Source organism: Rattus norvegicus, chromosome 19 (assembly GCF_021556685.1).
Source record: "Rattus norvegicus strain SHRSP/BbbUtx chromosome 19, alternate assembly SHRSP_T2T, whole genome shotgun sequence".
NCBI classification, from domain to species: domain Eukaryota; kingdom Metazoa; phylum Chordata; class Mammalia; order Rodentia; family Muridae; genus Rattus; species Rattus norvegicus.
Genome location: NC_141552.1, coordinates 52,854,832 through 52,876,138, shown reverse-complemented (window position 1 = coordinate 52,876,138; position 21,307 = coordinate 52,854,832). Strand labels below are relative to the sequence as shown.

The window sequence follows — 21,307 nt, the reverse complement described above, 5'->3', positions numbered from 1 at the left end:
GTTTTTCCATTTTGTAAAGATAATGGAGGACATAGACTGTGATGCTGATTTGCCCACTATGTCTGTCTAGCACAACACCTCAATTGCCGATGGTATTTTTGAACCAAAAACAGTCAGTCATACCAAGAGGAAAAAAAATGTCACCAACAAATTCTTGCTTACTTGGGTCAGATTCTTTAAACATTAGAAGGATTATGAAAACCTGCACGTTTTCATTGTTCTTGGTTTTCCGTTAACTTTAATTTCAAGCTTGAGACAAGGAATTGTACACTGAGAGCTTTAGTGATAACCTTGGGATCAATTACCTGGATTGATTCCTAGCTCCACCACTTAATAGCTGTGTGTCCTTGAGTAAATGACTTAAACTCTGACATCTTCAGTTTCCTCATCTGCAAAATGTGGAGAAAGTACCTATCTCAAAGGGTTATTGCAAGAATTCAATATAACACATATAAACACAAATAAAATATTCCAGCCTGGGCTTGGGGATTTAGCTCAGTGGTAGCGTGCTTGCCTAGCAAGCGCAAGGCCCTGGGTTCGGTCCGGGCTCCAGCTCCGGAAAAAAAAGAAAAAAAGAAAAATATTCCAGTCTGCCACAACGGCTCATATCTGGAACAAAAGGACCAATAAAATTTAAAGTCAGCCTGGGCTATGCTAGCTTGGAGAAACCCTGGGTTGTTTTTTTTTTTTCTTATCATGTTTTTAAATTATTTTCTTTAAAAATAGAACAGTACAGAAAGGTGTAACTATATTCACGAAAAAGATAAAGATCAACCCCAGCCCGTGGCGTATCTTAGAGGGAAGGGAATAACAGCAGAGACAGCACGAGTTACAGGATCTTTGGTAGCATTTTCTTTCTTAGATGGATACTGGGCAAATGAGTATTTATTATTGTATGTTTATGTCTGAAATATTTCATACTTAAAATTAAAACTCAGGGTCTGGGTTGACAGAGAAAGGCCATATATGGATTATCTGAAAAGTATCTGAAAAGTATAAATTATCTGGTTATACTGCTGAGTTTATTTTATGTTATTTTAGTTTTATTTATTTTTTTAAAGATTTATTTATTTTATGTATGTGAGTACACTGTCGCTGTCTTCAGACACACCAGAAGAGGGCATCAGATCTCATTACAGATGGTTGTGAGTCACCATGTGGTTGCTGGGATTTGAACTCAGGACCTCTAGAAGAGCAGTCAGTGCCCTTAACCACTGAGCCATCTCTCCAGCCCTTAGTTTTATTTTTAAAAGAGGATTTCATGTGGCCATGTCTGACTTCAATTGGCTATATAATTGTTGACCTTCAACTCCTAATCTGTCTTCCTCTCTACACACACACACACACACACACACACAAACAAGCTGGGTATGCACTACAACACCAAGCTTTATTTTTCAAAGCACTAAAAGCTTTGTAGCTTGATGATACAGCATATGCCAACTGTCCAAGACCCTGGCTTCAATCAACACCAAAAGAACAACAACAAAAAGTGCTGGGGAGATAGTTTACCAGATGAGCTGGCTAGTCTTATGTCAACCTGACACACAAACTAGAGTCATTTAAAGGAGGGAACCTCAATTGAGAAGATGCCTCATAAGATTCAGCTGTAAGGCATTTTCTTAGAGACTGTTAGAGGAGGGTCTGGACCACTGTGGGTGGTCCTGGGTTCTATAAAAAAGTGGACTAAGGCAGGCAGTGGTAGTACTGAACTAATTCCAGCACTTAAGAAGCAGAGGCAAGCTCTCTCTTTGTTCTCTTCTCTTCCCTGCTCTTCCTCTCTTCCCTGTCCTTTCTCTCTACCCCCACCCCTTCCCTCAACGTGCTCATGGCCGGCCTTTCCTCTCCTCTAGTCTTCTTCTCTCATTAAACCTCTCCACGTGGGGGAAAAAAAAAAAAAAGCAGAGGCAAGTGGATCTCAGGGTTTAAGGCCAGCCTAGTCTACAAAGCAAGTTCATGAACAGCCAGGGATATACAGAAAAACCCTGTCTCAAGGGGAAGAAGGAAAAAAAAAAAAAAAACAGATAAGGAAAGGGAAAAAAAAGGAAAGGCAGGGCAGGCAGGCTTGCTGGCTGGCTGAGCAAGCCAGGGCAAAGAAAATATAGCAGCACCCTCCATGGCCTCTACATCAGCTCCTGCCTCCAGGTTCCTGCCCTGTTTGAGTTCCTGTCCTGACTTCCTTTGATAATAAACAGCAAATAACATATGGAAGTGTGAGTTAAATAAACCCTTTCCTCCCCAACTTACTTTTTGGTCATGGTGTTTCATTGCATCAATAGAAACTCTAAGATAGTATCGGGATTGTGGGTCTTGCTGTGACAGGATTGTGGAAGTACTTTGGAACTTAGGGCTAGAAAAGCCTTTGAGTGTTTAGAGCTCAGTGGGAAGTTCTTGAGGAGCTTAGAGGGTAAGAATGTTGAGAGCAGAAGGGATGGAGGCCTAGTCTAGTTTCAGAGGGAAATTCAAAGACTCTTATAGAGGGAAATTTAAAGAAATGATTAGGGCAATTTGCTATTTTGAAGTGAAATTCTGTTGTTCTGATCAGCTAGAAATGAAGAGTCAGCCACAATTTATTAATTAACAAGACCAGCATCACTGAAGAGAAACCTTTGTTACTACGACAATTGATGCTGGTCAGCAGGAGTTAAGAAATTAGTGGTGACGAAGAAGAGACCAGCATCACTGAGGTAAAATCTGGAAAGTGTTTTCAGAAAGCACAGAGAAACTGTGTTCCAGAGGCAGCCAGGTTATATCTCATGTTAGCAGCTAGATTTGATAATGTGTGACAGTCACTCAGGTGGTACTGGTGTCACAGTAAATGAATAAAGGAATCGCAGAGCAGTTGAGGCTCAGCACTGTCAGAAGCCAGGAGAGGTCACTGGTGGAGGTGCAGCCTCAATGGCAGTTAAAGGCCCCATGACCGAAGGAAGTTGAGGTTTGGAACCATGAAAAATGCCAGTGAGAGGCAACTGGGGAAAGTGTAGCACAGTTGCAGGAAGGAACCCCAGCACTTTAAGATGCCAGTACCATGGGATGACCACCAAGAACAGCAGCAGCAGTGGCAGTGGCGTGGATCCTGCCTGAGCCTAGAAGACAAACTGTATGTGCTGCAGAGGGCAAAGCTGGAGAAGTGACTCGAGCTCTTGGGAGGACCCAGAAGATCAGAGTGTGAGCGAGTCCCAAATACTGGACTTTGAGTTGTTTATACTGTTGGAATCAGGTTTGGGCTGGTCCCGGTTATGACTGTGCCCTGGTTCTTCCCTCTGAAGAAGGTGTTTAACTTTTTGTTTTTATTTTACAGGAGCCCATAGCTAAAAGACTTTCAACTTTTAAAATATTTTGGATTTTTTGAGAGATTAGATATTTTGAGACTAAAATTTTAATATAATTAAATTTGTAAAGATTGGGACTTTTATTAAAACTTTTTTTAAAAAGTTATTTTTTTAAGATTTATTTCTTCTTATTTTATGTACATTGGTGTCTTGCCTGCATCTATGTCTGTGTGGGGCTGCTAGATCTCCTGGGATTGGAGTTACAGACAGTTGTGAGCTCCCATGTAGTCACTGGAAATTGAGCCTGAGTCCTCTGGAAGAGCAGTCAGTACTCTTAACCACTGAGCCATCTCTCCCCAGCCCAGGTTTGTGTTGTTAATGTGAGATCTTGGGGATGAATAAGAAAGGAAAGGTGTGGCTTACAGTGGTGTGTGTGTGCTAAGTTGACAAGGGGTCGTTGAGCTGGCTAGCTGTGTGTGAACTTGACACACACAGTAGAGTTATCTGAGAGGAGAGAACACAACTGGAGAAGCCTCCATCTTTAAGGTCACTGTAAGGCATTTTCTTAGTTAGTGATCAATGGGGGGGGGGGGGGGTCTCAGCCCACTGTGGGTAGTGCCATCCATGGGCTGGTTGGTGGTCCTGGGTTCTGTAAGAAAGCAAGTTGAGCAAGCCAGTAAGCAGCACCCTTCCACTGTCTGCATCAGCACCTGCCTCCAGATTCTGCCCGGTTTTAAGTTCCTGTCCTGGCTTCCTTCTATGATGAACAGCAATATGTAAGTTTAAGCCAAATAAACCCTTTACTCCCCAGTTTGCTTTTTGGTCATGGTGTCTTCATCTCAGCAAAGAAACCCTAAGACACCAGGTAAGAGCATTTGCTGTGCTTGCTACCATAAGAACCAGACTTCAATCTTAGCACCGACAAGCCCCAGACATAGCATACTCATGACCGTTGAGGATTGGGGAGGGAGGCAAAGACAGAAAAACTGGGTTTTCCTGGCCACCAAACTATGCAAAAAGACAGAGATTGAATTCCAGGTTCAGTGAGAGACCACGTCCCAAAACAGTAAGGGGGAACAGTAAGCTATGCCTACACATCTAAAGACTCTCGCTCACTTCTAGCACACATGCATGCATGCATGCACGCACGCGCACACACACACTCAGAAGGGAGAAAATTGAAGTTATCTATTTAGTATGCTAGCAAAAAGCATTCAATGTCTTTCTTTTTTTTTTTTTTTTTTTTTGGTCTTTTTTTCGGAGCTGGGGACCGAACCCAGGGCCTTGTGCTTCCTAGGCAAGCGCTCTACCACTGAGCTAAATCCCCAGCCCCTCAATGTCTTTCTAAGGTCCTAAGCCTACCTTGAATTTGCTGAACTCCTAACTCTCCTATGTCCAACCCCATCGGGTTTGTTCAGTGTTGGAAAAATCAAACCTAGTGTCCCGTGCATGCTAGGCAAGGACTACATCTTCAACCTGTAGAATTCATTTTAGAAAACTCTGCAACCCAAACTAGAACTAAAATTCCTCCTGCCCTTGTGCTGGGATTACAGGTATACAAAGCTGTGGCCAGCCATTTAGAAAATGCCATAGCCAAAAGTTAAGTGAAATTGGGGTTGTGAGCTTAAACTAAATGAGGTTATTTTAGATATTCGAAGTGTGATTAGAACTATGACCACAGTGCTGCTTGCTCTTCTAGAGTACCCAGGTTCAGTTCCCACACAGAGGCTCACAACTCTAACTCCAGTTTCAGAAGATCTAAGGCCCTCTTCTGCATACAAGTGGCACATACATACATGCAGGCAAAACACCCATACACATAAAATAAAAATAAATAAACCTCAAAAAAATAAATTACTCATAAACACTAAGGAGAATAAAAGCTGAACAACTGTCTGTTTTGATTCTAAAATTTATCACCCAAATGAAGAAAACAGTCAATTTCCAAAATCTATACAAGTATATATGGGATAAAGAGCCCCACAAGGACTAAGAACATTCTCAGGCCAGGATCACCGCTTGTGTGCTGTGAAGTGCTCACTTCCTTACTCACCCCAGGTAAGATCCCCAGGGCTGTCCTTGTCCGGACACCCGTATCTCTTCCTCAACTCTGAGTATGTGCACAATAAATACTGTTTTTATTGAATCTGGAATACTAAAGTAGTCTTATCTAAAGAATATGTATTTGTCCTTCCAAAGCACATGAAGTGAAGGTATACTGGCTGTTCTGCTTCAAAAAAGGGCAGCCAGGACTCAGCTAATTCCTGGCCTAAATAACTTTCTTCCCACAACAGAACTCACTACCTGCTGAGAACTCTGAGCCACTGACAGCCAAAAGTCAAGAACACAAAACCAAAGGCTGATGAGGCTCCTACGGCTAAAAGGTTATTTGTCTCCTCAACTTACAGACATTTGAATTCTTAAGTCTTTTTTTTAAATTAAAAGCCAACTTTTCAATATTAATATCACTCCCATTTTTTCTTGAATAGTTCTTCCTAAAGAAAAAAAAAAAAAGACTTGAGTGAAGGAATGAAACTGCAGCTTCCTTTTGCCACTGATTATCACATAATCTCCAGTCATGAACAGTGTGGCTGAGAACTTAGAGACCAAATTAACTAAACAAACCACAACCACCCAATAATTTCCCTCTCATAGTCTCCAGCTGGTCCATACTTTTAATGTTGCATGATGCCAGATTTTCGTTTCATAGATATAACAAATTATGCATTTACAAATTGCACTTTGACTGAAGCAGGGCAGTCGAACAAGTGGGCCCGGGAGAGGGCGATCGTGAGTGGCCTCTAAGTCCTATGTTCATTTGTGCAACTGCCAAAGAACAAAATTAATCTTTAAAACAAAGGAAGCAAGAATGGGGAAACTTAAGAATGGGGATCAAGGGGCTGGGGATTTAGCTCAGTGGTAGAGCGCTTGCCTAGCAACCACAAGGCCCTGGGTTTGGTCCCCAGCTCTGAAAAAAAGAAAAAAATAAATAAATAAATAAATAAAGCCCCAAGTTCATTCCCCAGCACCATACAAACCAGGCATGGGGCTTAAGCATGTCCCAGACAGAAGGATCAGAGGCTTAGAAATTCAAAGTCAGAGGATGGAGAAATGGCTCAGTGGTTAAAAGCAATGACTGCTTTCCCAAGGGCACATGATCAGTTCATATTAACACGGCAGCTCATAATCATCTATCACTGCAGTCTCACCGATTGTCTTCTTTTGGCCTCCTCAGGCACCAAACACACACATGGTACACAGACGTGCATACATTCAGGCAAATAAAATAAAGATTAAAAGAAAGTGCAAAGCAAGCCTGGTCTGTATGAGCCACTGGCTTTAAAAGAAAAAAAAAATCAGAATTTTCCTTTCTAATATCTTCCAGTGACTTAGTGCTTTTCTTAGGCAATGGGAATGAGATGAGAACATGAGAAGGATGAATACTTATTTCCGCAATATGAAATGTGTTCATTTCTGTCCCCAGCTCCGAAAAAAAGAAAAAAAAAAAAAGAAATGTGTTCATAAAAGTTAAGGTCTACAGAGTTAAGGAAGGTTAGTATCAGAACATTACTGATCAACGAGATGGTTCAACAAATAAAAGGTGCTTACTGCTAAGCCAAAAACCTGAGTTTGATTCCTGGGCCCTAAAGTTCCTGACTTCCTCATGTATACCAACCACCCTAACTAACACACACACACACACACACACACACACACACACACACACACACACTCTCTCTCTCTCTCTCTCTCTCTCTCTCTGAATGAATGAATGAATGAATGAATGAATGAATGAGCGAAGGAGCAAAAGAACAAGCAAGCGAGCGAGCAAACATGCACTGGAGAATGGCTCAGTGGTAAAGACCACTTGCTGCTATTCTAAATGAAGTGAGTTCAGTTCCTAGTACCCACAGCAGGTGGCTCACAACTGCCTTAATTCTTAACTCCAGGGGATCAGGCACCCTCTTCCGACCTCCTTGGAAATCTACATACATGTGGAATGCATTCACACAGACATACACTCCTCCACATAAAAAGAAATAAAAACTAAATTTTTACAAAAAAAAAAAAAAAAATTCGGACCCAAGGACCCAGTAGGATTCACAGCATCCACACAGCAGTTTACAACCAACAGTAACTCCAGTTCCCAGGGATCTGGTTCCCTCTTCTTGCCTCTGCATACACCAGGCATGCAAATGGCATATGTAACATACATGCAAAACACCTGTACACATATAAATAAAGATTATCGTTTTGCTAAGAGCTTAAATATATTTGAAGAATGGGATTAGTTAATGTATCAGGTTTCACATGATTCAATGCAACAACATGAAAGACTAACTTTATATGCTATAGTTTCTGGCTCAAAACACAACTTCCTAATATTAATCACTGTCTCAAGTTCTTTGTCTTACAGAGTAACCTCCATACACGGCATGGATCAAGGAAACAGACATGCAAGTTCAAATGAAGAACACAGCCCTGGGACTACACTACTACAATTCTGACTCTCCACTCCGTCAGTCTGACCTCAACCATCTCTAGGTAACTACTAAAATGGAATTTCTGGCTCTTTAAAACAAAAAAGTATGTAGTACAGTATGTAACCACAAAGAAAATAGCACCACAGCCTGTGTAGGGCAGCCAATTGGCATTTCTCTAAGGTCGTAAGTTCAATTACCCATAAGTGCAACAGCAATCCTTTCTTATGATTAACTTATACCAAAATGCAACAAAACTGAAAATTAAAACAGACCCGACAGTGCAAGCATTCAACAAACCACTGAGCGCACTGAGATGCACAAACAGCAACAAAGGCCAAGTAAACAGCAATATGTAAACCAGGTAAGTGTCAAATTTTACACTAATAAACTCAGAAGCAACTTTTACCTTCCCCACCCTACTATTATTAACAAATAAACAATAAATTTCATCCAATTCTCCAAACCCATCTCTAACTGTGCCTGATGTGAACATAAGTACCATTTCCCTTTTTGCTCTTCTTAAGACAAAGTCTCACTGTATGAGCTCATGGAGATCTGCCAGTCTCTGCCTCCACAATGCTGGGATTAAAGGTATCAGACACCACTCCAGGCCTAGAATTTGCTTTGTTAGTCAAAACAAGTTAAGGGGAACCACGAATAAAGTAAAATCATAAACGCTCAACCTCATTCATCCCACAAGACTTACAGAAGAGTATAGACTACAGGATGAAAGCAGAAATATTAAAGTTATTTAATAATACATTTTCAAGCCAGGCATGGTGATACTCTAATTCCAGCACATGGAAGAAATAATCAGGTGAACCTCTGAATTTCAGGCCAGTTACATGGGTAACTCCAGGACAGCCAGGGCTTCAGAAACCCTGTCTCAAAATCCCAAAATAAGTAAATAAAAATAATGTATATTTTCCTTAGCATATTTTTTTACAAATCCAAGTTGTTACATCTGTATAGCCAAGAGAAAGTTGTCCTCAGACAAATATAGCATAATATTAATCTTAAGCCATTTCTAATTACTAACTTACTAGAAAGGGACAGAAAAAGAGTAACAACAGTGGTGAAATAAACACTAGAATAAATGTAAAACCTAAGAAAGGCAAAGGATGGGGGGAGGGCGGCAATGGGGGGACGGTCGGGAGGGGAACACCCATAAGGAAGGGGAGGGGGGAGGGGGATGTTTGCCCGGATACCGGGAAAGGGAATAACACTCGAAATGTATATAAGAAATACTCAAGTTAATAAAAAAAAAAAAAAAAGAAAGGCAAAGGAACTGTATGAAGAAAATTATGAAATCCAGGAAGTATTTATTTAAAAAGAAAAGCAAAATTATCACCATGTACAAATGTCAAACCTCCAAAATTAACACATGAATGTAATGCAGGTTCGAACAGCACCACATTTTAGTTTTCCAAATTACTTTCAATAAACATAAATGCTTAAGCATAGCCAATAATGAAAAAATAACTGTCTATACAAAGTCATTACGTCTTTTAAATTTCAGGACAACAAAATAGGGTCAGTAGATGGCTCAGAGGACCCAATATTTAGCTCCCAGAGCCCAGGTTCAGCAGTTTAACATCTACCTGTAATCCAACTCCAGGGGATCTAACACTCTTATGGCCTCCATGGGTACATGCACAGCACTATACACTAACACATAATTAATGAAATCTAAAATATACTTCTGTTGAACCTAAAATCCCATGTTTGAGGTTCTAGTTACAGAATTAAAAAAAAAATCAGCAAATATGGTAACATCTATAAGTACATTTATAGCACAGTCTGTAGTGACAAAAATATGAAGTAAGAGCTGGAGATGGCCCAGTAGTTAGGGCACTTGCTACTCTTGCAGAGGTCTGGGTTTCCAGAACATCAAGGCAGTTTATAACCATCCAAACTCCACTTCGGAGACTCCAACACCCTCTCTGGCCTCCCAGGCACCAGGCATGCCTACATACATACATACATACATACATACATACATACACACACACACACACACACACACACACACACACACACACACCAGCAAAACATTCATACACAAAAATAATAAATCTTTTTTTAATCTGGAAATTACCTAAATGCTTACAGGAAAATAGTCAAACTAGGCTCCAGCCTGGTGGTGGTAGCACACACCTTTAACCCCAGCAGTCAGGAGGCAGAGACAAGCCTATCTCTGAGTTTCAGGCTAGCCTGCTCTACAGAGCTTTCCAGGACAACCAAAGCTACATAGAGAAACGCTGTATTGAAAAACAAACAAACAAACTAGGATCTATCTATGCTACAAGTTGTAATGAAACTCTTTAAAAGATCATTTTGGAAAAATATGTACTGACTTTAACATGGGAAGTTTTATGGAGTATTACAGTTTAATCTTTCTTTAGTAAAAATAACTACATATTGGATTTACGTCAGCATAGTGTATACAAGAACCCAGAAACAGCTGGGTGGTAGTGATGCACATTTTTAGTCCCAGTACTCAGGAGACAGTAGAGGCAGGTGGATCTCTGAGTTTGAGGCCAGTCTGGTCTACAGAACAAGTTCCAAGATAGCCAGGGCTACACAGAAAAACCCTGTCTCAAAAAACAAAAACAAACAAACTAAAGTATAAAGACAGACCCCAGAAACACTGAAGGATGCCCATCTTCTAGGCAGAACAGTTGGATAGTAACCATGGAGATCTTAAGGAAATCAACAGCTTTTTAAAAATCCTTTCAACCTTGTTCACTTATTACAATAGATTATATTCTTTTATAGATTAAAAAGACGAAAAATAAAACTAGGTTTAATGGACACACCCTTAACGCCAACATGTTGTGAATTTGAGGACGGCTAAGTCATATCAAGTCTCAAGATTTACAGTGAAACCCTGTTTCAAAAAACAGATGAAAAATGAAAAAAAATCTCAGAATTATAAAAGTTTTTTATAGAGTTGAGACTTAGAAGGCAGAGCCAGGCAAATCTCTCTAAGATCAAAGCCATCCTAGTCTACATAGCAAGGGCCAGGCCAGTCAAGGCTACAAAGTTTGACACTGTTCTTAAAAACAGACAAAACAAGAGAGAGAGTCAATAACTTATCGATGAACTACCAACACATTCACTGTTGGAAAAAAGACTGCAAGACTGCTGGTAAGTCTCTTAGTTTTCTTGACAAATTGAATTACATAACAAATATTGAAAAGAAAGACGGATGGTGAGATTTCTTTACTGACCAGAAGCTTCTGATGGATAAATCAGGAAGAGTCGTGGTTAATGTCAACTTAAGAATTAAACATCTAGGGCTGGAGAGATGGCTCAGTGGTTAAGAGCACCCGACTGCTCTTCCAGAGGTCATGAGCTCGATTCCCAGCAACCACATGGTGGCTCACAACCATCTGTAAAGAGATCCGATTCTCTCTTCTGGTGTGTCTGAAGACAGCTACAGTGTACTTATATATAATAAATTAATAAAAAAAAAAGAATTAAACATCTAAATACCCAAACATGTCAAAGAAACAGATAAGATGACTTGCTTTCTGTTTTGTTGGTGTCTACACATTAGAAATAAATTTTGAAATTTTTAAAAGACATATGTTGGGAATGAAGGGTGCCCATGTGGAGATCAGAAGACAGCTTGGTCTCCTACCTTTACATGTTGTTAGGTTATCAGATCAAACCCAGGTCACCATGCATGTACGGAAAGCATCTCTCCTACTGAGCAACCTCGCCAGCCTCAGAAATCAATTTATAAGGTTCCAAACAAATACAGAAGGTACTGAGCTAAGAACAAAAACTATGTATAATTCTCTAGGGGAGTGTTCTGACTTTGTTTGTAAATGTCCTATTCTCTCAGTTTGTTACAGTTGTTAAAAGCTATTTTGTATACCTGAAGGCAAACTTTTCTGCTGGCATCAACTCTTCCTATCACAAATAACAGACCTGCAGCAGATACCAACAGTCACCACCCTGGCTGCTCTAGAGTAGACCAATTACTCTATGTCAGAATACCTGAACAATTATATTATTTTCACTTATAGCATCCATTCTGAAGACCAAGCACTAAGAGCTAGCCATTGCACTGTATGCCACAAATTTGAACTTTGGTTTTCTAGAAGCTCAAAATATGTACTAGAAAATAAAAAAATCTGTCCTGCTCCCTTGCCTGGAGCAATGTTGCATTCCTATGGGGGGGTGGGGTTTCCCAGATAGAAGAAAACCATTACAAGTATAGCTGGATATTACATTAAAAATAATGTAATATCCTGGCATGGTATCCTATCTATCCTTTTAAGTCTAGCACTTAGAAAGCAGAGGCAGGCATATTTCTGTGAGTTCAAGACCAATCTGGTCTACAGAGTCAGTTCCAGGATCCCCAAAGCTACATGGTGAGATGCTGTCTCAAGTAAATAGATAAATAGTGCCAGGAAACAGCAAAACGTTCAGAGTGTGTGGAAAAAAAAGGTACAATCAAATAGCAGAAATAACTAACACCTGGGCTCTGCCTATGCCCATATACATTCACAAATAAGATTTTTAAGCAGCAAAGATATGTTGATACTCCCAGGAAAAGTTCTTTCTTCTTAAAACTAAGTTTTGCCCCTCATTAATCATACCAAAACCTAATATTTACAAAGATTCAATTAACTCTATACAGTATACTTATTTTTAGTTTTTCCAAATCATCTCAATTCAGTATTTTCATATTTTAAAGGTATTTTCAAGCACTTCAAAGCATAGTATGAAGACCTTTTTAAAAAAGTAATTAAATCAAATACTAGTTTATCTTCCAAAAGCTTTAAACTGAATTTTTTGGGGGGTGGGGGGGTGGGTTTCCTATATAGCCCTGGCTGTCCTGGAACTCCAACTCAGAGATGAATCTGCCTCTTTAGAGCTGAGATTAAAGGCATATATCACCAAGCCCGGGCAGGTCAAAACTAAAATTTCTTAACAGTGAAAATTTAAAAATATCTTTGCTAACTTTAAGCTGTAAAAACACAACTGGGACTCTTCTAACAACCAAATAGTACAGATCATCTAATCTTTGGCTGGTTTTGGTTTTTCAAGACAGAGTTTCTCTGTGGAGCCCCGGTACTGGATTTAAAGGCATATGCTACCAGGCCCAGCCTATTTTATGATCATCATTTTTTAAGATTTTTATATTTAATTGTAGGTGTACATCTGATGGGGATATGTACATGTGAGTGCAGTTGCCCTTGGAGGCCAGAAAAGAGTGTCCAAATCCCCTTAAGCTAGAGTTACAGATGGCTGTGAGCCATCTCATGTGGGTACTGGGAAACAAACCAGGGCCCTCTGCTATAGTAATAGTACATCATCTAAACTACCACGCCATCTCTCCAAGCCCTCTTCTGTGGCAATCTTAACCCAAAGGCTTATAAAGAAAAGAAAACAAGGTTAATTCACAGTTCCAAAGATCCCTGATCATATCTTCCTCGGGTCTGTTAGTACAGGAATTGATAATATTAACCTCAAGTGTAGAACAGGCTAGAACGTTTGGGAAGCTCAGTAAAGCAAGAACACAAGGAAGGACAACAAACAAGCTGGAGTTAGCAAAGCAACTGCCTAAAGCCGAAATGGCCATGCTGTGCTAGCAACAGAAAAGGGGAGAAAAAAATTATTGCCTCTAAGATGTGTTTAATTATTCACAGGGGCTGGGGATTTAGCTCAGTGGTAGAGCGCTTACCTAGGAAGCGCAAGGCCCTGGGTTCGGTCCCCAGCTCCGAAAAAAAAGAACCAAAAAAAAAAAAAAAAAAAATATTCACAAAGTACAAAGATCTCATATATTTTCATCTTAAAAAAATTTTTTTCTTCTTAACTACTCTTCTATGACAATGCTTTTAACGTGTTGACTTTATTTCCCAATGGTTTCAATAAGCAGATTTTAAAGGGCTAACCTTCCGAGAACTTAGTGAAAAAGCATTTCTCCTGTCAATCATCTCACCCTAATCTTTGATATTAAAATGCTAGCTAATGCTGATTCAACAACTTTGACGAGTGGATTGTTGTTTTCCTCATCTCTAAACCTTTCAAACTTTCATATTCCTAGTAACTAAAATTCATGCCAAACTAAGTATTTTGTTAGCTTTCATAAAAGGAGCTTGCCTATATTTTCAAGGAGAAATGATATTCCTTTTTTCACTTTTCTCTTCCCTGCCCTCATTGAAATGAAATTTTCTACACACACACACACACACACACACCTACCTATTCTGGAAAAAAATTCTAAGAAAAATTTTCAAAGCATACAAGCCAAGAAATATGAATTTATATAACCCTGTATATCTTCCTTCTGCTGCGGCTGTTGTTATGGTTATGTGGAGTCCAGTTATGAAGCTTACCCTAGCAGGCACTGGATTTCCTATGCAGATCAGGCTGGCCTAAAATTTGCAATGATCTTCATACCTCTGCTTCCTGTATGCTACATTACAGGCAAAAACTACCATGCCCAGCTTTACGTGGTCTCTTGATTCTAAAATTGCTTGCTACTTTAAATACCCTGCCTAAGAAACTGAGGAAAACAGAGCCCAAAAGCAAAGGCCTGTAATCCAAGGTCTAAAGAGGCTGAAACAGAAAGTTCATGGGTTTAAGGCCACCTTGAGACCACACAGTAAAACCTTGTTTCAAAAACAAATAAAAGGCTGCTGTAGAAGTGTGAGCAGTTAAGAGCAATATAATTCTTTCAGAGGACAAGAGTTCAATTCCCAGAACCCACATGGCAGCTCATAACTGCTCTAACTCCAGTTCTAAGACTTCTGACGTCCTCAGACATATGTGCAGGCAAAACAATAAAAATAAAATAAAAATCAATTATTAAAAATAAATAAAAGGACCAGAGAATGTCTCAGCAGTTAAAAGCATTTGCCAAGCAAGGTGACTTGAGTCCACTCTTCAGAACCTGTGCACAAAGCGTATTTGGCTCATTTGTAATTCCAAGATGGAAGGCAGCGATAGAAGAGACTGCCCCAACATGGTAGCAGGCAAGAACCCTCAAGTTGCCCTCTGGAGACTGGAGATGCTCAGAAGTTAAGAGCACTGACTGCTCTTGCAGAAGACCCTGGCTTGATTCCCACCACTCACATGGGGACTCACAACTGTCTGTGTAACTCTAACTTATGGCCTTCATAGGCACCAAGGATACATATGATGCCCAGACATCACACATGCAAAACACCAATACAAATAAAATACAATTTTGGTTTAAATTTAAGTTGTCTTCTGACCTCCACACTCTCCACAGCATAAATATGCATGCACTCACAAATACATTCACAGAATTTATAAAATTTCAAAATATAAAGTGATAAATAAGAGATAAAAGTAATGGAGATTTTTTTAAAAGCCTAAAATCAAGGCCTGAAAACAAGTCATACAGCATTAAGATTAAAATGCAGGTCAGGTATGGTTGTACATACTTTGATCCTAGGAAGAAGGCCTAGGCAGTGAGAACTCTTGAGTTCCAGGCCAGTGTGGTCCACATACTGTGTCCAGGACAGAAAGAGGGCTACCTAGAGAAATCCTGCCTTAAAACAAAGAAAGAAAGAAATTAATAGAATTAAGATGCAAGCACCTAACATAAACAGATGGATGGACAGATGGATGGATAATAGATGGATAGACAGAGAGACAGACTGGTAGATCAGATAAGGCAGATAAGTAGATTAGATAGATAGGTAGGTAGATCGGTAGACCAGATAAGATAGATAAGTAGATTAGATAGATAGGTAGGTAGGTAGATTGGTTGATTTGTTTAGACCAACACACAGCTGGAGCTCCCTAGAGGCAAAGTCAGATCCCTGAAACTGGAGTCACAGACAACTGCAAGACGCCATGTGGGTGCTGGGAACCAAACTAAACCTTGATCCTCTGAAGAGCTGTGAGTGCTCTTAACCACTCATCTCTCCATTAAGGTTTTATTTTTACATTCTCCCCAGCTAAATCTAAGAGTTTTCAATGTTTAATCAGTTATGTCCCATTATATATACAAAATGTAAGTCTCTATCAAATGCAAAAAGGGATTAAACATTTGAAATCTGTCTTGATATGCAGATTCCAATTCAACTTTTCAAATTAAAAATAACTTTTGAAAGAACTCATTTAACCTTTTATGCCTACAAAAGGATTTTTTTTAATGATCCATTTAAACTATTTGAGTTTTTATCTGCTTTGTATACTGTTTAGTTTTTTTAGGAGGTAGGGTAGGAGGTAGAGTAGGACAGAACCTACAGCTTTAAGTATGCTAGGCTAGCACTCTACCATGAAGCTACATCCCACTACCTGACTTTTTAAAAATAAGCCTGGGTTAAATATCAGCAAGACATTAATGGAAACCTCTATATTTTACAGTTTTATCCTAAAATTCACCCTTAGATTATATAGTTGCTGTCAGCAAAACAGACTGAATCAAACATTTTCCTTTACCAAAGCAACTGAGTGGAGCTGGACACACATCCTCGGAGCCTGCAGCCTGCAGCCCCAACACTGGGAGAAGAGAAGTATACAAGTCCCGCCAACCTGAGCTACATAGGAAGACTGTCTCAGAAACCAAAGCTGGGCCAGCACTGCTGGCAGAGGCCTGTTAATCTCAGCTACTCAGGTAAGGTAGGAGGGTCGCAAATTAAGGCCAGCCTGAGCAATTTAGCAAAACCATGTTTCAAAAAAAGGGAGGGGAAAAGAGGGTAAGGAAGAAGGAAGAAAATAAATGGAAGTTTACTAAACATAAATGTTAACTTCCAGTGCAATTCTCAACAGCCAAGAGACAAAGTAGACATTCATATACGTGCTGCTCAAGGGTACAGGAAACAGCACTTTGCTAATAATTTGTTTAACAAAAGGATACTTTCTCAAGGTAAACTGTAAACCATCTAAGAATGAATGATATTTAAATCCCAGTATGTTAAACCATACCATGAACTGAGTTAAATAACTATGATAGCTTTCTCAATACTTGTTCAAAAAGTGAACTCAAAAACTGAAAATTTCAGCAATAACAAACAAGGTGACACTGCTGAGTTCTTAAAGCAAAAGAAAACTGCACAACTTCGGAGCAGCACACTCACAGAACTCGTGTCTAACAAGAATTAACCTAGTTCTGAAGGAGCTGCTAAAAACAAATAACAAGAGCACAGAATATCTACACTGAAAATACTGTCCTCTGTGTCACTGTGTGGCCTGTAAAGAACTTACCTTTAAATGTAAAGAACTTACCTTTGAAATGTAAAGACATTTCAAAAGCTTAGTAAGAATAAAGAAAGCATCACAGGGCTGGAGAGGTGGCTCAACGGTTAAAAGCATTGACTGCTTTTAGAGAAGACATGGATTCAGTTCCCAGAACTCACAGGGCAGCTCACAACTGCCTAGAATCCCATTTCCAGGGGATCCAAAAGACCTCCGCTGGAACTGAGCATGCCCGTGATGCACATACTATGTATGCCAGCAAGACACTCAAACATAAAAAAATAAATATGTCTTCCAAAAATGTTAAATACTGCATCAATATAAACTTTACAAGTATTGAGAGATTTAACTTGGTTCATGTTATAAACTTAGGTTTCCGGCCACTCATGATCTCAAAGAAGTTGTTTCTCTTTTGCAGATGAAAAACCTAGGGTGAGATAAAACGGGGGTGATTCAACCACACTCACCTAACTTGAAATGTAGGAAATAACCAGTGAATTATTGTGAAATGTTCTTTATTCAAGCATACTGGACTGCAAACAGACTTTAACAGAATTAATGAATCTATCATTACTTCAAGGATCCACAGGTTTCAAATCGAACCTTAAGAAGTTTATAGTCTGGCAAATACTACGGGCAACGGTGGAAATGGATGCTTAAAACCTAGCTACTCTGAGAAAAGTCAACATAGGAAGTCAGCAAAGATCATTACTATACAAACACCTGAGGGGTGCGGTCACTAAGAGACCATTCAGCTCGCTCTTCTGTTAACTAATCCCTATAGGAACTAAAAAAGTTATTTTCCTTTCTACCTACGTCAGGTTATTATTCTCCAAGGGCAGCCTTCCATGCTAAGCATATATAACACCAAAAGAAAAAAGTATCAGTAAGTGCCCCAAACTCAGTTTTCAGAACAGAAAGGAAATCCAGAAAGTATTTTTGACAGCTCCTTCCCACCCAAAGCCGCTTGGCCCGCTTTAAACCCATTTACTGCTGAAATACACTCTAAGTGGTTCGACGGCTCTCCAGCACTAAGCCCCCTAACTGGGAAGCATAACCGACAGTTCCAGGCAATGAGGAAGATCCTGAGAATTCCTAGAAACTGACGTCCGCAGAACCGAGAGTTGGAGAGGAGAGTGAACAGCGCGGTCGCAGGTGAGTTCTTAAAAAGGAAAAGAGAAAGAAAAAGAAAAGAAAAAAGAAAAAAAAGGGCGAAAATGTTTGAAAGAGAAGTTAGTTGGAAGGTTAAAGGGAGGCGAGGCCGATGTCCGGCTCTGAGTGGACGGCACTGCAGGGACAGGCAGCTTTACCCCTGCGTGGGAAATGCTCAGAGTTCTCAGATCTGACCCGAGTCCCCGACACAAGAACGCTGATACGTGGCTCAGAGAGGACACGCGGGGGTGGGGCCCGCCCCGCTAAATCCTAGGCTCCCTGAACCAGCTTTCAAAGGAGGATAGCAGCTCGATAAAGTCAATGGGTTCAAGGAGGCCTGCACCGGCCAGACAACCCCAAGGTAGGGAAAGCGACGGCGCACCGGAGCTCCGGTTCTGAAGCTTCCGAGGGTCGGCCCTCAGGAAGTCCGAGCAAGCCCGGGGCTCCCCGGTCCCTCCTGACCCAACCTGGGTCCTCCTCACCCCCCACAGGCTGAGTCCGGACCCCTGGGACTGACAGGAGGTTTCCAGTCAAACGCTCGCAGCTGCAGTGGAGCCAAAGACACAACCAGCTCTCAGTGCCGCGAGTGACACTCACCGGCCCGAAACCTCGAATGAAACCAGCAGCTTCGGGGGCGGCGGCAGCAGTGGCAGCAGGAACCGAACATCCAAAATGGCGGCTCCCTCGGCCTCACCACCGCTACTGCAGGCGGAGGGATCCCAGGCGAGGAGGGAGTTTCTAACTCACTTCTCGCGCTTCTCGAGAAGACGTCGCTCCTCCGCTCCCTCTCCTCGTCCACTCCGCGTCCCTCCAACTGCAACCTGTACTCTTTCCCACCTCGGATGACCCGAGTACTCGGACCCTGCTGAGGACTATTTGCCGAGGAGGAGGCGACTGCGCCTGGCAGAGCGACGCAAAGCGTAGCAAGGGTCGGGGCTGTCACTGATGACGCTAGACGCGGCTGCCGAGTCACCGCTGCGAGGAGTCTGAGCTAGAAAGGTCCGGCCCTACTCCAGAGTCAACGCACTTTGGTTCCGCTTGGTGGCGGGGTTGGGGAAGTGGTGCAGCCGGGAAACGGTGGGGTCACCTGAGGGGGCGGAGCTCAGCAAGGTAACTCAGGAAGTCAGAGAGGGCATGTAGCTAGTGTTTCCAAAAGAATTCTTAAGTGGTTCGTATCACCTTTGAATCCTTAGCTTTTCTGATCAAATTTAGCAGCATGCCGAGTAGTTTTGGAATCCTTGGTTTTATGGTATCTTCATAATTTTTTTTGCAAAAACAGAAGATGAAACCGAAGAATGGATCCAAGCACAGCACCACCCTTTGTGTGTCAATCTCACCAACGATTCAGTTCCCTCCCGTGAGAAAAAAAGAATCTGGACAAAAGACAGCTAAAACTCTTCCAGAATAGGCTTTCAATCTATGATTGAATGAACTAATAACCTGAAGCAAAGAAAGTCTAACTAGACAGTTCCTGGTGTGATAAATAATTACTAACTTGTGACAAAAGTCTTTTCCATGTGAACCTAGAGATCCTTGATATCTTGGCCCATTTAAAGGAAAGGTGACCTACCTAGAATAAAATCTTTCCGATAGATTGGCAACAAAGCCACCCGGGATGTGAATAAAACACAATAGTAGACTGAATACCACAGACCAGGAACTAAGCACAAATCCTGAGTTTCAGACTTGAGTGTCATAAACAGGAAGTTGCAACTTTTCCCTTAGGCATTCGTTTTTCATGCAAGGATTTCAAAATACTTTACCGACATTGAACTGGGTAAGTCTAGGCGTACAATTTTGACCTTGAATTTCTGGGGCATGCCAAGTGGCTGGAAAGAAAGGACTCCAAGGTCATGATCAAATTTATTAACTATTGGTGTCTCATTGGTCATAATGCACAACCTAGCCCTCTAAGCAATCTCTTGAGTCGAAGTAAGTAACCTAAGTTTACAAATGAAGAGATTTAAGACGAGAGAAATTACGACTGTCTCTCACAATGGATTCTGCATTAAGATGTCATCTTAAACAGAAAACGCACCACACCCCAAACATGTATTCCAATCCAGACCCACTGATTTAGACAACAGAATATTTATGAAATTCAGACCCTCCTACCCTTCTTTGGTGCATCTGCCCTGAGCAGCCCCAGGTACAGCCTAAGACTAGAACATCATAATGCTAGCACTCTAAGCCAGGAGTACTAATGAAACGTGCCAAATTCACAGTGAAATGTCCATAAAGGAAATCTTCAAGCAGAGACGCAAGGCAAAGGTAGCCACGTTTTTCACATGGAAGATTAAAATAGCTTTTTAGAGCCAAAATTAAGTGTTTACCATAGCAAACAACAAAAGAAGTTTTTTCCTCTTCTTTTCTTCTTCCTCTTTCTGCTTCTCCTCTTCTTCCTCTCCCTCCTCCTCCTCCTCCTTCTCCTCCTTTTCTTCTTTTTGAGACAGGGTTTCTCTGTCTATCCCTGCAGCATCAGAAACTGTAGATCAGGCTGGCCTGAAACTCAGAGATCTGCCTGCCTCTGCCTCCTAAGTGCTAGGATTAATGGCAAAGAGATGTCTTCTTAGGAAGGACTTTGAGGCAGCTGTGATGGCCACATCTATCTGTAAACTCAGTTCCTAAGAGACTGATGCAGAGAGACTGGGAACCCCTAGTAGATAGCCTTGGCTGCATAAAGACTGATGTCACAACCTGCCCTCCCTCCAAGAAAAGCTGAACACTCAAAGGAAAAGCGCAACTTAGGCCCTTTCTCTGTTGTTGTTGTTGCTGTTGTTGTTGTTGTTGCTGCTGCTGCTGCTGCTGCTGCTGCTGCTGCTATTTTCTTCACTTGTATTTTTCTTTAAATTACCACTCTTTGCCTGATGGGGTGGCATACAATGGAATCCCAGCACTTAAGTGTTAGAGGCAGGAGGATCAGAAGTACAAGATCATCCTTGGCTACATAGCAAGTTTGAGGCTAACTTCAACTACATGTGACTCTATCTCAAAAAGATTAAAACAAAATTGTAGATATCATCTAACTATCCTAATGTGACAGATATTCAAATGTTATTAAAATTAAGTTTGAGACGCTGGGGAGATGTTTCGATAGTTAAAAGCACGTGCTGTTCTTACAGAAGACCCAAGTTCAGATCCCAGGTCTCATGTCCGACCACACCAGCTACCTACAACTCCTGCAGCACAGGGTCTGACACTTCCTTC

At 41.0% G+C, this 21,307-nt stretch overlaps 1 protein-coding gene and 1 long non-coding RNA gene across 6 annotated transcripts in view; one reads left to right on the top strand and one right to left on the bottom strand.

Annotated features, from left to right (window-relative positions):
- Positions 1–19,020, bottom strand: part of Ap1g1 (adaptor related protein complex 1 subunit gamma 1) — an 86,369-nt gene extending 67,349 nt beyond the window's left edge. For 2 of the 4 annotated variants that reach the window (NM_001393712.1, NM_134460.2), the window contains 1 exon segment: positions 18,698–19,020. The gene's annotated coding sequence lies outside the window, so the exon portion shown is untranslated. 4 annotated transcript variants of the gene reach the window in all.
- On the top strand, positions 18,060–19,705 carry LOC134483360 (uncharacterized). 2 transcript variants are annotated; one of them, XR_015644143.1, is made up of 3 exons: positions 18,060–18,103; positions 18,592–19,099; positions 19,380–19,705. It is a non-coding gene; the product is annotated as an uncharacterized LOC134483360 (long non-coding RNA). The 2 variants fall into 2 exon arrangements; XR_015644142.1 differs by lacking the exon at positions 18,060–18,103 and adding an exon at positions 18,394–18,461.
- Positions 19,706–21,307: the final 1,602 nt, after the last annotated feature.